Source organism: Ursus americanus, chromosome 36, assembly GCF_024610735.1.
Source record: "Ursus americanus isolate L20-20 chromosome 36, mUrsAme1.1.p, whole genome shotgun sequence".
NCBI classification, from domain to species: domain Eukaryota; kingdom Metazoa; phylum Chordata; class Mammalia; order Carnivora; family Ursidae; genus Ursus; species Ursus americanus.
The window spans coordinates 22,938,374-22,956,402 of record NC_142162.1 but is presented as its reverse complement, the minus strand read 5'-3'; the positions used below and the strand labels follow the sequence as shown (position 1 = coordinate 22,956,402).

The window sequence follows — 18,029 nt, the reverse complement described above, 5'->3', positions numbered from 1 at the left end:
ATGGTCATAGTCCATCCTTTTGAAGCAGCCTCTAACCCTGTCATCCCCATCAGTCATCTTAATGGATAGTAAAGATTTAAAACAAAACAAAGAAAGAGGATTATGCCAAACATAGAGGTAAGGATATCCAAAGAGCCCTTGGGACGGGACAAGGAAAACAGAGTTTAATGAAGAATGTTCACGTCAGCAATTTGGAAGATGAGGTTGCAAAATAGGTCAAGACCTAATTATAAAGGACCTTGAGACCTTAGAAATAAAGCTCAGAGTTCTCTCTTGGCATGGAAAGTGAGTAAAAGATTTGTGAGCTAGAGCATGGATAAAATATTAAAAGATATATTTCAGAAAGACAGCTCCTCTGGTTGGTAGTGAGTAGGGTGGACTACAGTGGTTGAGAAGACTCAAGACCAGAGAAGAAAAAGCAGGCTGGTGTTACTGCCATGGGTTATGCACAAGAGCCTGGATTTCATGGTGCCCTGAGTCTAGAAATAGGAGGTGTATTCTTAAGTCTAAACTTAAGATGTTCTTTTTTTTTTTTTTCATGTTTTATTGCAGAAAGGATTCAGTCACGTATGCCACTAGAGAAAATAGTACAGTGATTTCCCAGTAACTAATATTAAACTTCAACAATTATCAGTATTCCATTGATCTTGTTTAATTTATCTCACCCTACAACTGTTTTTGCATGTATTTAATTTTAACTTTTTCTTTTGAAATAATTATAGGCTTATAGAAAAATTTCAAAAATAATACCAAAAATTCCCATGTACCCTTCAAGCAAATTTCCCAAATGTTAAAATTTTGCCACATTTGCTTTAATTTTTTTCTCTCTCCCTTCTCTGCTCTTGGTCTCTCATTGTTTTTATTATGTGACAACTCTCCACTTGTCTCATGTTTAGTCAGTGGGGGCCCCTGCAACCTGGGTCCTAGGTCCTCCTGACATGTCTCCAGCATTCTTTAAGCACTTGTTCTTTTTTGACACAATACAATGTTCCAGGCCCATGTTGCACTTTCCATGCCACAAGCCTGGAATCAAACATTTCTTCAAGAACTCTCTTCTTTTTCAGTGAAGAATGATATTTAGAAACCAAAATATGAGCATTAGAGGTGTGTGTGTGTGTGTGTGTGTGTGTTTAATTTCTTTTGCTGCTAGAATCTCTCATCAGACATATCTAGAAAAAATTATATACACATTTATATCTGTAAATATATGTGTATCTATTTCTGTATGTAAAATTACAAGTTCATACTGATACCTCCAGTTTCAATCCAATACCATAGGGCCCATTCCATCCTCACCCCCTTTTGTAATTGTAATTTCCTTTTCCAACAGTGAGATACCTGACTCTTATCCACAGTAAAAATAAAATCATTCTTTTCATGAATTACCCCTGTGACTTTATAGAATAACCCTGAATTTACACGTAGCTTGCTCTTTTTGTCCTGCTAGACTTAGTGGGGAAGAGAAGGGAAAAAATGTCCACAACAAGCAACAATTTGACATATACATTCTTCCTCATTTCTAAACACAAGACAAACACAGGGTGAAATGTTTCCAGGGCAGTTAAGGACTAGAAACCTCACATCTGTCCTTGGATGGGAGTTTATTTTCTCAGACTAAGTCTGGGTTTGACATTCCAGCTGCTCGCCCTTCCACGGCAAATGGATATGGAGAAGTCTGCCACCAGCCGCTGATGGAGAAAACAGCTGTCTTTAGAGGGGATAAGCCACAGAGGTGGTTGGATATCCTCTCCACTGCCCCCGTTCTTCTCCCCCTCCTGCAAATACAATATGCATACATTCTCACACAAATGAAGGGAAAAGGACTTTCGTTTGTTGCTAGGAAATCGTATTGGGAGTGAGAAAATCTCCCTTAAGTAAATTATTTAGCCAAAGTTTTCCTTAGGTGGTAACTTCCGTAAACATCAGTTCAAGCACGATTATTTTGATTATTTGTGCGTGTTGCCCGTGTGGATTTGTTCAGCTTCCTGAGAAGTTGGATGAGTGAGCACGTGATCTTGATGAGCTGACCACCACTTTATTCCAGTATGCTTGCCTGTCGAGGTCTATTTCCACTCATTAAATTGTGCTTATTGAGTATTTTCTATGTGTCAGACACTGTGGTAAAGAGACTTAAAGAGTCCATAATCTAGTCACCAGACACAGAGGTAGTAGGACCTCTTTCCCCTAAGGGGTAAACCATTTCTGGTGGCCTTAAAACTAGCACCTGAAATGGTATTTTTGGATGCTGCTTATCAGTTTTCCCTAATACTTACCCAGCTACCTGACATCTCTTATGATGCCTCAAGTTCTATCATCAGTGCTTCTTTTGATTCCTTCCTAAAGGCTTTACATTCTTATAGAATGTCATATTATAATATAATTACTTTCTCTAGCAGGATCTTTGTCTTAAATCGTTATGCAGATGATGTATCAATGGTATTAGCAGTTAACCTGGAGCAAGGTCTTATGAGTAGGAACTCATAAAAAAAGAAGGAAGGTCAATTAGAAGGTGAGGGCAGAGGATCCTAGCTTACACCATTACAGTTTAGTAATGTTCTGTCTACAAAGATCCTAAGTTAACTGAAAATAGTTGATACATTTTAAAATATTTTATATAACCCAAAATATGTGCTTTTTTTTTGGTCACTCCATGAAGAAAAGAAATATAAGGAGTCTAGTCAGCTGCTACAAAATGAAAACAGATCCCAAATTTAGATCCAGCTAATCTCCCACACATAATGTAAAAGGGATTGATTTTCTTATACTTTTACACTAACAAAATCTTATACAGTAAAATTACATTATTTGGATTTCATAATAGAATGAGAGGGACTGCCCAAAATAGGGACCCCCTACTGCGACACTGTATGTTGGTTAGGATTCTTGATTGAAGTGACATAAACACAGTGTAGCTAGCTTAAGGGAAAAGCATTAACTCCCGGAACTGAAAAAGGTACACAGGTAGCTCTGGTTGGAGACAGTTCTCATAGTTTTCTCAGGTTTCTGCATGTCTTGTAAGTAGAAATAATGGTTGCCTTTATGGCAGACCTTTTCAGGACTGTATATAGTGAACAGCTAGTGTCTCACTCTGGAACAAACGGAAAGCAGGATTACTGCCCATTATAAAAAATTTGAGTTCCCTAAATTTAGGGTTTCTTTTGTAATGCAACTCGCTGTGCATGTACGTGTCAGTTGGTCCACTTTACATTACTATGTGAGGACTGGGACTTGAGGAATGGGCACAAGGAAATGCTCATACTTCAGCTACTATTATGGGTGTGAGTAGTAAAAATACTTTGTCTCTGAATCAAGAGTTTCATGTCTTCTACTTGGCATCCATTAAACTAGCAGGCCAAATTTTTAACTTGCAAATAAGATAAAACCTCAGACTCTTCACAGTTCTTGTCAGCTCAAGGGATCAAAGAAAAGGCTAACTACTGGGACCAGGGTTTCATATTTATACCCCCAGGACCATCTTTCTCTCCATATCTTCTATAGGCTGAATGTTTATATCCCCCCAAAATCCACATGTTGAGACCTAATCCCCAATGTGAGGGCATTTGAAGGAGGAGCCTTTGGGAGGTGATTGGATCACAAGGGCAGAGCCCTTGTGAACAGGATTAGTGCCCATAGAAAGAGGCCCAAGAGAGTTTTCTCATCCTTTTGACCATATGAGGACAGTGAAAAGATGGCTGTCTGTGAACCAGACACTAAATCTGCTGGCACCTTGATCGTGCTCTTCCCAGCCTCCAAACCGTGAGAAATAAATTTTGTGAGAAATAGTTTTCTTATAAACAAGCCACCTAGTCTATGGTATTCTGTTACAGCAGCCCAGATGGACTAAGGCGTACCTCATCCATTTCTGCCTATTCCTGTCCAGCTTCAGTCTGTAGACAGAGAAAAATGATCATTTTTGTCAGTCCCAAATATGTTTTCTCAGCTCCATAGCCCAGAGCTGCTGACTTTCAATATCTGTATATTTTTCCCAAGGAAGAATTCTGATTGGCTTAATATGTGTTACATTTCCCCTGAACCAGTATTTATTTGACAGGCATACCCATGATATACTCCATAAGAATATATTTCTGGAAGCTGTGTTCTTAAATATGAAAACTCTTATGAATATATTCTTTTAATGTGTACAAATAATGAAAATTTAAGTACAAATTATTCATAATCAAAACTTTATACTTTTTAAATGTCTTTATATGCCCCTCAATTTCTACCTTTCTTCACCCTCAATATTTAGTTATAGAAGATATCTGGCAGCAGAGACCAGAGCAGCATTCCTCAAATGTAAGGAAGGTAAAATAAAACGGACTAGCTACAATTAAATAGTTAAAAAGAAATTGGGTGAAATAGTCATTTGGAAAGGTGATCATTCAGCAAGTTGGTTTTAGGCAAAACCACCTAGAGCCTTCCTGCTCACCTTTGCTTTGACCTCCACTCATATTCACACTTCTTTCACTCCTTTATTTCAGTATATGTCTCTCTCCATGATAATCTCCTGAGAGAACAGAGACTTATGCTTCATGTACAGCAAGCTAGATACAAGACTTATTCATGTCCACAAATGAGCTGGCCAGGCTCTTCTGGGGATAAGCAGGATGCTTGAAAAGGGAACATGGCAAGACAAAAAAATTCCCCAAATTCTGATGTATATTATTCACAATAATTGTTTTCTTACAGCTAAAGAATTGCGTAAGTTCCAAAGATCTGAGTAGATTTTATTTTTCTGTTTATTAATTCCCAGTTTTAAGAAATTTCTCAAAACATAGCTAATTTAAACCAGTTAGCGTAAAGTTTCCTATTAAATTTCCTGAAGATCATTGAGGTCTCATTAAAATAAGCTCTACATCCTCTTTAGAAACATTCTGCTTTGCTCATGTGCCTTTTCCTGACAACTTTTTTTTTTTTTCAAATCCTTAGTTCAAATACTGAAACTCTTAATGAGTCTTTGTTCAATTTTGATGGTAATATTAAAAGGGTGGTTATAGCTTGGTGTTTTTATCTGGTTCCTCAGATTTATTGCTGCCCTTTTCTCTTTGCTAAGAGAGAAGAGAGGCCAAGGTCCTGAGATGCAGCCTCAGGACAAAGAAGGAGCCAGTTTGGCTTCTGCATGAACTATGAATCATGGTAATCATAGATCTCCTGGGGCTCAAGCCCACTGGCAAGCCAGCTGAGGAAAAGAGCCTCAGCTTCTGTAGCAGGTAGAGACAGCCAACAGGATGATGATGGATTAATTTCATTGGCCTCAATCTGTTTTTCTTTAGTGGATACCTGCATGATATGTATGTGTATGTACATATACATATGTATATACACACATACACACACATGTACACATATACACATTTACATATATACACATACATATACATATATATGGACATATTTATGTCCCTACACTTGTTTTTAAATGATGACGAAGCTGTGATGGGGATACTAGAGTGGCCTCAGTCAATAATGTCTGTCCCCTTGAGTATCTCCTAACTGCTCGGAACCCCAGACTTGCCTGTAAATTAAATAACTCTAATAACATGAGTTTTTCTAGGAATGTTATTATATCTACCACGTCCCATTAAATCAGACTCATAGACCCCAGTTTCTGGAGCACTTAGATTTGATTCCGAGAGTAACTCCTACACTTGACCCAAACCACATTTCCTCATAATATAAAGTCTAGTATGTGGGGTAGTGCAGGGTAATTCAGAGAGAATCTCCTGATTCTCTCATACTGACATCTGACATGCTTCCATTAATGACACACCCTTCCATGGAAGTATTTTCACTGTTCTTACTAACAGAGAAAATAAGATTCTGTTTGGGCTGCAGGGCTTTTATATCACCCCAATGAACATTAGCCAAGAAGCCAATGTGTCTTATCGCCACAGATTTACATTTAAGAGCCTGACTGATGTTGTGATATGTTAAAATTCTGAAGGCCTGTGCAAAAAGGCTATGTTATTTCACCATTGTAACTAATCACATAGAATGTTTTGCTGATAGTGTAAACCAGATGTTTAATTGTGGAGAAAACACATTACTTTCTGATAGCTCTAATCTGGGGATAATTTTTGATCAAAGCAAGTACAATATTTTCATTGAACAGTGGAACAAAAATTTATTGGCAGATATCATATATCTCAAGAACTGTAGTTTACCAATATGAGGTAGACTTTGGAAAGCATTAGAAAATAAGCCTCACAGAATATTCAAAAAAGAAAAAAAAATTAACCATAAAAAAATCCACCTGGTTAGAGGTAAAACATTCAGTGGAGAAGAAACTCAAAGAAGAAGAATGGAAGAAAATTTCAGTACTTACAATCAATTATGAGACAGTTTTTAAACACTCAGTTAAATCACATATTTTTTTACATTTATATACTAAGAGATCTTACCAATGAAAGGTAATTAATAAAGGATGGACCTAACGTAATAATAAATCAGAAGGTTCAAGTAGTAGGTACAAAAGAGAAAACTAACACGCTACTGTTCCTACTTTTAAAGATAGCCTATAGAGTCCATGCATTAACTTCCTTACAGTCCAAATCACACTGAACATGTGAAGAACATTCTCAGTACACATTTACTAATGATGACAGAGGAAAGAAGAGAATGCTTGGCCAGGCAATTTAAGACTCACTTAGTTTAGCTACTACTAAGTACACCATGGATCTTTATTCCCTTGATGAACTTGAGCTGAACTTTGATAAGACCTTAATATTTTCAGAGGCTGAGTATCTGTGACCTAGGAAATAGAGGTTATTTCTTCCCTAATAGGGATTATTACATGGGTAAATAAAAAGGAAATTAGTGAAGAATTCCTATCTGATTGTGAAGAATTCCTTAAAATATGTGATTGCAACTCAGCAAAATTGATAACATCAGTTAAATGTTATTTTTGCACCCTCTTAAACCTCTCATTTTCATTCTCTTCTCCTCTCTTCTGAAAGCCACCTTCCTAGGTGTATATCCTAATTCCTCTTCCCAAAAAGCATTTACCTAGCCAGGTATCATACCTTTAAATTGTTAATGTTATCAAGGCGGGGGGGGGAGGTAAAACTGTAGGCAGGTCCTCTGGAAGACTGAAAACTCCACAGTATTTTCCACTGAAGGTAAAAACTCTTTACTCCCTGATTGCATTTAGAATTCTATGACAGTAAGCATGTTTAACAGACAGTGATTGAAGCACAATGTGTGAAATGACCCATCGGTTTCAAAACAAAGGTGCTTAGCCCATATGGTGGAAGAGAGATGACAGTGTTAAATCCAGCAGGAACCTGGGGAACTATTTCCCTAGTGGCCTGTGAAGGAAGGCAGACTTTCTTGCTGGCTTCTGCCTACACACATGGCCTTCTGACATCTTCCTGGGTCTGCTGTGTAGAGATAGAATGGCCCATCAGACAGCATTGCCCTGCTAGGCCGACTCAGCCTTCCCCAGTGGAAGTTTTATAATGAGTGACCTTTTTCTTATGAGGAGTGGAAACCTAAAACTCTGAGTTGCATCCAGGCCCTCCATGTGTTTTTCTGGGGCAGCCTTCTCCAGGCACACGTGTGTGTACCTCTCACACCTGCACATCATTGCACTGCCCAGTTCTAAGAATAGGAAGCCAAACGCCACATGAACACTGGGCAGAGAAATAAGGCAGGGAGAACAGACAAGCCCTGGTGAGGTGTCTTTAATGCCAGGGCACACATGGTGCCCTAGGCTGTCCAGAGGAGGTGTGACACTGTTTACCAGGGAGAGTGGCTGCTGCAGCCTGGCTCCCTACGCCCTGTCTGGCTTATGAAATTTGATCTAAATCACAGGAGTCAAAAACATATTACTCTGACCACAATTCACATTCCGTAGGAGGAGACAGGATTAGAACATTTCTATTCTTGCCCAATGCTGCTAAATTTAAAGTCAATATAACTGTTAACTGCAGTCTTCCTTCAAAAGACTAAAAGCAAGCATCATTTGCTGGTGGCACAATGCTCTGAAATGTCACCATGAGCTGTATGGTTGAACAAAGGAAGATGAAAGGTCACTAACAAGAGTCCTACACTCATAGCCAAGGCTGCTGGCAATGCCACTTATAGTGAACACCTCCACTTATGACTTCATTCATACCCTCGCCCATTCATTTATTCATGTACTTCTTTATTAAACAGACATTTATTAAGCTTCTGTTACATGTAGAGCATAAAGGTGAACAATCCCCAGCCCTTGAGAGGCTTATAAAGGAGACAGGCACACACATGAAGAGTGACAAGTCTCCATCAAATTAAATCTGGTATGCTAATAGCTTCTCTCTCTTTCGCTTGTGCACCCTTGCTCAGTTACTCTTGGGTCTGGAGTCTTTCATTTCTTGTTCACTTAAGAATCTTTCTTATAATTTGAAATGTAGCTCAGAAGTACTTGTCTAGTCTTCCTTCTTCAGGGAGCCCATCTGGATTTATCAGACAGACCCAAGAAGCATTTCGTAGCAACCTTTACAATCACTTTTCTTTTCAGCCTTCTTCTCCAACCCCCACCCTACTCCCTTTTATCATTTTTTAACCAACATTTTCTATGTCAAATCATTTTTTAGGTTAAGTTTAATTTTATGAGGTTATCAGCACCTTGACTAGTTTTCCCAATTCTCTCATACCATTCAGGACTTTCGGTGACTTAGATCTGCTGTCAAGCAGTTGGGGAACTTATTTCCATTTACCTGGCCAGATCTCTGTGATGGACATCTAAGAGGAAGTCACCTCTTCTGCTAGTCAACCTGAGACCACTAAAGACTACAGAGACACATGAGCAGGAATTGTGGCTATTAAGGACCATCTTTGGATTTAATTTTTACTTCTGCTGGTCCACCAGTCTGAAGGAACTATATTCTGGGATTATTTTCCTACTTCTATTTCAAATAATATTATATATTATTATTTCAAGGAATGGCCCTGAACTTACCACTCTACCTGTACTTGAGTAATCAGTGCCATGAAAGAAGGACTGCAGGAGTCTTATTCCCCACCTCTTTCCTCTACTTTTTTTTTTTTTTTGCGGGGTGGGGGGTGCAGAGGGAGAGGGAGAGAGAGAGAATCTTAAGCAGGCTCCATGCTCAGCCCTGAGCCCAACAGGGGGCTCAGTCCCACAACCCTGAGATCGTGACCTGAGCTGAAATTGAGAATTGGACGCTTAACGGACTGAGCCACCCAGGCACCCCTCTTTTCTGTACTCTTACTGTAGCTGACTGATTGAAGACTAGCAAAAGTTCCTGCCTGTAGGAACATGTGCCTTCCTCCCTTCTCCTGCACCCACAATGGCTGGTACAGTGGGTTAAGATTTGGGGTAAAGCACCTCTTGGGCATGTAGTATTGAAAGCACTTTGCTCATTTCTATGTGTTCTTCTTCCCTTAGAGAAAATAAAGGCAAATCATCAGGGAAGAGGGAGGAAAGACTGAAGAATTAGACTCACTATTAAAGTTTGGAGAGGGTTACAGCTTGAGGAAATGCTGAGAAATTACGTCTTAGAATAGAATCCTAGGATGGACTAAATATTATTTACACAGGGAGGAAAAAAAAAAAACTAAAGGAAAGAATGTGAGTTACTTGGAGTTGAGTTGTTGGTGAAGAATTCAGCAATTCTACACTATAGTGACCTGCACCAGGAAGGAACAAGTCTCTGGCCTGGCCTCCTGCACCCCCAGGCACAGGTTCTGGACTGGCCCTGAAACAGGAGACTAAGCTCCCGGCATATTGAAATTACATCAACTGAAATGTTATTTTCTTTCCATGGAAAAATTATAGCAAAGAGATTAAGATTTGATTTAGTACATTTCAAAGGAAAATAAACATTTATTGCAATAAATAACCATAAAATAGGTCTAATAATACTCTACTTTAAAAATACTCTCATGGATTGGGAAAATAGTGAAACTTCCTTTACCCAGTACTTAAATTTTCACAGAGCATTAAATTAATGGTTTGAAATTTTGACTGCTAATTTGAGGTCTGGGGTTCCTCACTACATGACCCACAGCTCAGCCCCTTACTTCTCTGTGTTCCCTGTGTCTCTCTCTCTATGATGGGGCACTTCTCCTCTCCTTTCTCACTGAGAATTTTCTGAGATAAGTAAAATAATACAAGGGTTTTATCCCTTAGAAGACATGACGCTAACAGTTAAAATTTTTATTTTCATTCACAATTCCTTCTGAATAATCCTGTCCCCAATGTAACTCCATGAAACGTATACACAATAAGCAAGAAGGTGCAACAGATCTAAATAAAGTTACAGAGCGACGAGTGTTGGAGTTGGAGACTAAACTCAGTTATCTGTTCAACAAAACAAATTACTTTTTTAACAATACCACACTCCATTAAGTTGAGATAAACACGTAAGAGTTTCACAAGGTAGAAAAGGGAGCCACAAATATCTTTCTTTTCCACTCCTTGGCAACACTGCCCACTCCCCAACGCAGATCTTCCCTTTGTGGTGCCTTCCCCATGGGTCTAATATACTTCATCAGTATCAGCTTGTGCTTGTTCACATGTTGCCAATCATTTCGGGCTGCATTGTCAAAAGTCTGTCTAGAGAGCTTTTGAGAAATGCTGTTTCCAGGCTCTACCCCTGAAATCCTAGCTGCACTGGTCTTGGGTGGAACTGAGGCAGCCCTGATTTTAAAAGGCTCATCAGGGGGGCGCCTGGGTGGTGTAGTCAACTAAGCGTCTGACTCTTGGTTTTGGCTCAGGTTGTGATCTCAGGGTCACAAGATCGAGCCCTGCGTTGGGCTCTGCGCTCAGTGTGGAGTCTACTTAAGACTCTCTCTCCCTCTACCCCTTCCCTCCGCCCCTGGGTCTCTTTCTCTCTTAAATGAATAAATAAATCTTTAAAAATAAATAAATAAATAAATAAATAAATAAATAAATAAATAGCTCGCCAGGTGATTCTAATGTGTAGCTTGGCTGGGAAACAAACATTGCATGGTTGACGCAGAGAGGGGCTTTCACTTATGGGTAGGGAGAGCTAGAAAAATAATTACTGATGCCCCGAATATATACATGCTTAAGGAATGACCTCTGTGCAGGAGAGGCACAGTTGTGCCCTGATGGCCCAAGGTGTATCTCAACGTGTTATCAAAATTCATTAGTTGTAAGTGAAATTCTGCATTTAATTCCATGTTTTTGGGTAGGTTGACCATATAATTTATTCTTCAAAGTAGTGAAGTATGAGAATGAATTTGAGAGTGAATTATGCTACAACAACCAGGCAAACTAGGACATATAAGCCACCCAAATTATGGGAGATGTTTCTAATTGGGAAATACTTAAACAGACTTTTAAGATACAACATATTGCTTCTTGAGCAGATTAATTTTCTCATTTGTAAAACTGACATAGTAGTTTACAAGTTGGATGGAAGTTTAAATGTGGACATTTTTAAGTCCTATATATAAAGTTTGTGTATTACTTTTTGATCCAGAATACTTACCATCAGAGAGACTGAGACACAAGAAAGTGTTAACAGAGGAGAAGGAACAATCATTATTGAGCACTTCCTTTTTTTATTTCGCTCCCACGGTGAATTCGGAAGTGAGCTGAAGAAAGGAATCCATAGATCCTGTCAAAAGCCTCCCATGGCCTATCCTGTCAGGTGCTACCCATCTAACCTGTCAGGTGGCTTTTTCTAAATATCCTGGCTCACCGAGAAGAATTTACAGTTGCAGTACTAGGGTTGCAAAGGGCTCTAATAACTGTAACCAATACCAAACATCTGTACTGTGTTTTACAGATTAAATGACACGGAGTAGCTCAGTGAAGGCCTGGCCTTCACAGGTGCCCACCACTGCTAGCTTTGTTTCCTAGGTAGTTTCTTCGCTTTGCTCACTCTCACTTTCCTCCTGGGTAATGGGGATAGCGCTGCTCCTGTCCTTAGGTTATTTGAGGATGGAGGTGGAGTGTTAGAGTCTAGTACGTGGAACATACACCACAAATGGCAATTAATACTTTTATCGTTGTCATCAGTGTTGGCTCCTGACCCTCCCAGCAACCCACGGAGTGAATAGAGCAGGTCGTGGGAGGAACAGCTCTAGGGAGGGGCAGGGGAAGAGGAGAAAGGAAAGGAGAGTCATTCCTGTTTTACCAGGGTGGATGGATCCGAAGCTCGGGTTTATCACTGCAGTTTAGATTTTAAGTCTGATTATACATCATTAGGACTCAGGGTTAGGCAGACTCTTACTTCTCCTCATCAATCTTGAAGCCAGGGGTTTACACAAGGCTGGCCGAAGTATCTCCTGTATTCGAAAGTTCCACATTGATGACATAGCATAGCAGTTATTGCACAGAGCCACAGCCGTGTGCATGGTAAGCACCCCACTACTCTCCCTTATGTCACCCTGTCCTCCGGCATTATTTTCCTAACCTCCCTGGCCATGCACATTTTACTTCCATGTGGTACAGTTGTTAGCATTTAGCAAGAAAGTGGGATCTCTCCCAACACAGTTAGATAATTTATTTGCAGTGCTAAAATGTTTTTATTGCCTGAGCCCAGATTAGGTTGAGCTTTTTCTTTTTCCAATACAAGAGAAGTAATTGAGAAAAGTGGCTAAGTGTTATTGCAGGCACAATGGAGTCATTAAACTGGCACGCAAGAATGCAGTGATAGACACAGATGGAAGAGGAGGAATGAATGCTAGGAAAAGACATCAGAGACAGTCTACAGCTGAGATCAGAAAGGACCAAAGAAGAAGTGCCCCTTCTCTCCTTTATCCCAGGGACATGAGGCAGACAGGAGGAGAACCATTGAGTTTATGCAATCTGCAGTTCTTTGCTTACGGACCTTGATGTACTCCTTGCAAAAAGGAGATATCCTTCATGTTAGGAGTTGCTGGCTGAGCTGGTATTACCCAGCCACCTGGTTCATAGGTTTTTGTATCTAAGTCAAAAGGGTTAGTGGGTTTGCCAGCCCTGTGATGTTTATCACCAAGAGCGTAAGAGGGAAAAATGACTATGATCTTATAAAGAATCTTTTATTCTTAACTAAATTTGAAATTGCAAATCTCAAAATAAACATGAAATTAGTCTCCTGTGTGGCACAATGCCCTATAATTTTCAGCTCACTGGGCTCTATAAATTTCAGCTTTTGAATTCACAGACAACATTCATATGGATAAATGAGTTCAGTTGCCCCAAGACCTGGCTGCAGGGTTAGGTACCTAATCTGAACCTACAGCTGACGTTTGTATTGGGAGAAAGCTGGGTGTCATGTTTTCTCACACTGTCAATGCATACCTTCTTCTAGGAACAATTCAGTGTAGCTCTGTTGGTTGATCTCTTGTTCTAGATAGACACACAGACCTGGAATGTTGTCACGTGCTAAAATTCCGGTTTCAAACCAGAAACATGTGGGGTGCATGTCTGAACCAAATTCACAATGAAGGAAAGGTGTACTGCTTCTTTCATACATCACTCTCCTTCTGAACTCAACCTCCATTTTTCTTTTGCTCATTATTTCCATGTCTTGTTTGAAAGCTGTATGCATTGTGGAATTTGAATCCCACACTTTCTCCTAGAATATTCCTTTGATAAAGAAGTAGAGTGGGCAAAGCCAATTAATCAACCAGGTTGGTAGGCTTCAACAAAAAAAAGCTGCCAATAAAATACTGAGATCCATGGAAAGAGAAAGACTATAGAGCTAGAACCATGACCCCTCTAAGATATTTATAATTAAAACATGAAGTTAGCAGAGTCTAGGATTGATTTATCATGCTTCTCTCCTCTACTCTTCTCTCCTCTTTCCTTACTTCCTTCCCCTTTCCTGTCCCTACACACCACAGTACAACACAACACATACACACACAACACACTCATCTCAGAACTGGAAGAAAGCCTAATGGTAATTCCATACCAACTTTTAATCTGTCCAAATTACCAGGTTCCCACTGCCATATGCCAAGGTACCAGTGAGCTTTCTGGTGCCACCCAGCAATTCAGAGTGGTTATGACGGTCGGATGATAGCTGCACCCTTGTTTCAGTTTGCTTTAAGAACTCCCCTTGCTTATGGCTTTTTAACTTTGCAATAATGAACCCCTTCATGCTGAAAAGGAGTCCAAGGAATGGAGAACGGATTCCAGTCTAAATGGGAAAAGGAGAAGCAAACAAAACACCCATTTTCAAACCATAAGGCAGGAAAAAACAGGGGCAAGAACCAGTTGTTAAAAATATTGCTTTTATAGGACTCTTGGCAAAAAAAAAAAATCCCTTTTATGTAAAAGACTACCTACATTCATTGATTGAAAACTAAATAAAAATTAGAGCATGCATTTATAGGGTGTTTTTGTTTTAATTTTTAGTTACAAATCCATTCTTCATAAAGTTTTCTTTGATTTGGTCATTTTCTACCAGAGATTCTAGTACAAACTCAAAATATGAATTGGCTGAATTAAACAAATATTATAGAGAAAAACTCTTCTACCACATCTTCATATTTTACCCTTTTACATGGCCCTTGAAGAGCTACCCAAAACCTTTTATCATCAGGTAGAACCCCCTTTGTCCTGTAGAGCAGAGGGGACATCCTACCACACTTGAAGACCTCATCTCAGTTTCTTCCATGGGGTCCTCACTTAACCTCCTCAGTTATCTCCTTCCATTCTTTCATTCCACTAATGTTTATGTGCTCGGAATATAGCAGGGACAAAAAAGAAGAAAACTCTCCCAGTCTTTATTTGAATGGAAAAGAGACAGACAATAAAGAAAATAAATATTTACCATATCTTGTATGTTTTATGGTAACAGGTTAAGGGGAAAAAAAATTAAAGAAGGGCTGTGGTGATGTTGTGTGTTTGCCCACTTCAAGAGAGTAGTCAAGGACCACCTCTCTGAGAAAGTGGTCCCATCACATGCCAGCTTGTCAGAAGACAGGTGATATCACCATGCTTGTTGTCTTTTGAGGCTTCAGGTGACCCTCAAACAACTTTCAGTCAGACGTTGGAACAGTGTTTTTATTTAACATGTTCTGTACTCACTGTAGCAGGTACTGCGAGGAAAGCAAAAAATTAACAGGAATAAAAGATAATTTTAAAAAGGTTTTGCCATTTCAAATAGATTCCACCTTCTTGAGGGTAGAAATAAACCATACGAATCATCATATACTTTAAGAACTTGATATAATCATGTTATAAAAGAGCTGTTTGCTATAGGCTGGGTGGTCAGAAAAAGCTTTATCTAGTAGCTTGCTTACGATCTGACGTAGGGGACAAGAAAAGGACATTGGAAGTGAGGGGAGCACCAGGGTTTCTGCAGTCTCCATTTCCTCAACAGAGTTTCTAAATAATCTATGGGTTAATGCGTTTGGAGCGCCAGGATAACTTCCACCGTTTTCCCCAAGGCTCTCTCCTTCCAGCATACATTGTCTTCTTTCCTCGTGCCTAATTTTCTCTTTGGTGGTTTGGATAATTATGAGTTCAGTATTCAGAGCCATGTTCTCTTCAATTTTATTTTTCCTGAGCCCCTCATGAGCACCAGGCTCCGCATAGGCTACCAAAATGAGAAACAAACAAACAAACAGTGACCCTCCTCTCAGGGAGCTACCGAGCTGGCAAATGACCTAACCACCATACCATTATGATAGCTAATGCTCAGTCTTTCTCAGAAGCCTCTCTTCCCTGATTTTTTTCACTGGGCGTATGACAATCCAGAAAAAAGCAACATGTCTAGTGTCCTTTGTAGGTAAAGTTTCTGGACAACGAGTGGTAAAAATAAGGGAACATAACTACTTCTTTAAAATCCATTTATGGTTGGTTTCTGCTTCTGACTACTGCAGAGCCAGTATACTTACATGAACAACTAGAAAACCAGATAAAATATATGAACCAACTCTTTCAGACGTAGAGACAATAAGCAGAACAAGACTGTGATCGCTGAGAAAAGGGAAACAGGTGAAGCCTGCTGTTGGCCTTGATTTCTGCCTACAGAAGATGGCCTGAGGAGGAAGATCCCCAGCAAGTGCATGAGAGCTTGCTGAGCTGAAAAGACAAACATCGGCTTTTAGGAAGGCTAAAGCGGCCGGAATTTGTAGGATGGAATATTGGAGAGGAGTGATCTATGCAGAGAAACATTCATAAAAATCCCTTTAACTATGTGTGTATACAGTGAAACTCCACAAAAAACAACTGCTGGGGGAACATAACTATCAGGGAAGTGTAAGATGAACAACTCCTAGAGCTTTCACCAGGCTGAGAGATATTCAGACTCTTTTCAGCTAGAGCAGAGAAACCTCTTTAAACCCTCAGGAGAGGGGCACCTGGGTGGCTCAGTCAGTGAAGCGGCTGCCTTTGGCTCAGGTCATGATCCTGGGGTCCTGGGATTGAGCCCCATGTTGGGCTCTCTGTTCAGGGGCGAAGCCTGCTTCTCTCTCTCCCCCTGCCTCCAGCTCCCCTTGCTTGTGCTCGTTCGCTCTCTCTGTCAAATAAATAAATAAATTAAATATTTATAAGTAAACAAACAGACAAACAAGCCGTCAGGAGATTCAATAAAGAACCTAGAAGGGTCATCACTTGGTACTATGGCTGAATTAGTCCTAGAGTAAAGGCTACTCTAAACCAATCCTAACAAAGGCTAAAAACAAACAATAAAGCTTAAAAACAAACTTGGAAATGCAAGCTTTGCAAGTAACTTAATTACTTAACAAGACAACTTCAACAGTCTTTAAAGGAAGAAAACATCGTATTCATTATTGTAATATGCATAATATGATATTCGATAAGAATTTGCTACATAAGCAAAGTAGCAGCCAATTGTTAACATAAAATAGGAGAAATGCAAGCAGAGCCAGAAATGACATTGATGATGAAATTAAAAGAGAATGATTTTAAATCAGCTATTCCAGATGTGATCAGTAGTTCCTAAAGGACATAATAAAGAAGTCAGTAATAAAAAGGAACTTCTAGAGATGAAAATTCAGTGTCCGAAATAAAAATGTACTTAACAGAATTAATAATGTTTAATAAAGAAGTTTAATCATTTTCATAATTATAATAAATAATTTTATAATAAATAATTTTTTCAGGTAACAAAGTACAGTCTGTTTTATTTCTAATCCAAATATTGCAAATATACAAAAATTGCCAAGACAAAGTTGAACACATCCAGATTTATTTACACAGTGTTAAAGAAATTTGAGTTTGATTTGCATTTTGTGAAATTTTGTTACGGAGTCTGGCTTTGTTGTGTAACTGACATGGGTCATTGAAACTTGATTATCCCACCACATGTGCAGTTTTCTGTTTCAGGAGAACAGAAAACTTGGGGTTTTAGCACACATGCAGTAATGAGGTTAATATTGCTTTTTTTTATAATTTTTATTTTGTTGAGGTTAATACTGCTTTATGCTTCAATGGGAAGGCAGCTGTCCCACAGCTTGGGCAAAGGGCAGAGAAGTTATAGGACACGCTCAGAAAGGGAACAAGAGAAAACAGAGGGTCAAACAGGCACATGGGGACCCTGAACATTACTGCGTCTGAGGATAAGGAGGGTACTTCGCAGGTAGGGGACCCTGAGTAAGGGAGAAGTCAAGACTGGCTTTAAGGGTACAAGCCCGAGATGATTAGCTAACCAGGGATGATGCAGCAAAGGTAGGGCATCAGGGGTATAATTCCTTCCCCTACCCCTGGGATGTCATGTGCCTCTGTGGAGAAACTAAATTATTCTGCCTATGCTGACGTATGGAAAGAGAGAGGTGGGAAAACATGCAAAATAGAATGAGAGTAGAAAATCCCATGGTGTCAGATTGAATTAAAACTATCAAGGTATATGGATAGATAGAGATGTAAATATTTCCCAGCTTTGTCAACTGCAAGAAACTAGAAGCAGTGATTCTCAATAGGAATGAGCATACCAGCATCTAGATCCTGGCATCTAAACACCATTTCATTTTTCTCTAAAATGAACTAGTGATTCTTGGAGAAATGCTGATTCTGGCCTTGGTGCAGGCAAAGTTTTAGGTGTTCTTGAAACATCTTGTTCCGCTAAAAATTAAGGGAGTGCTCAACATCTGGT

General features: G+C 39.5%; 1 long non-coding RNA gene across 1 annotated transcript in view; it reads left to right on the top strand.

The window, feature by feature from the left end:
* The window catches only part of LOC123804113 (uncharacterized), a 439,047-nt gene that overhangs the window by 205,833 nt on the left and 215,185 nt on the right, over positions 1-18,029 (top strand). The gene's annotated exons all lie outside the window — the stretch shown is intronic.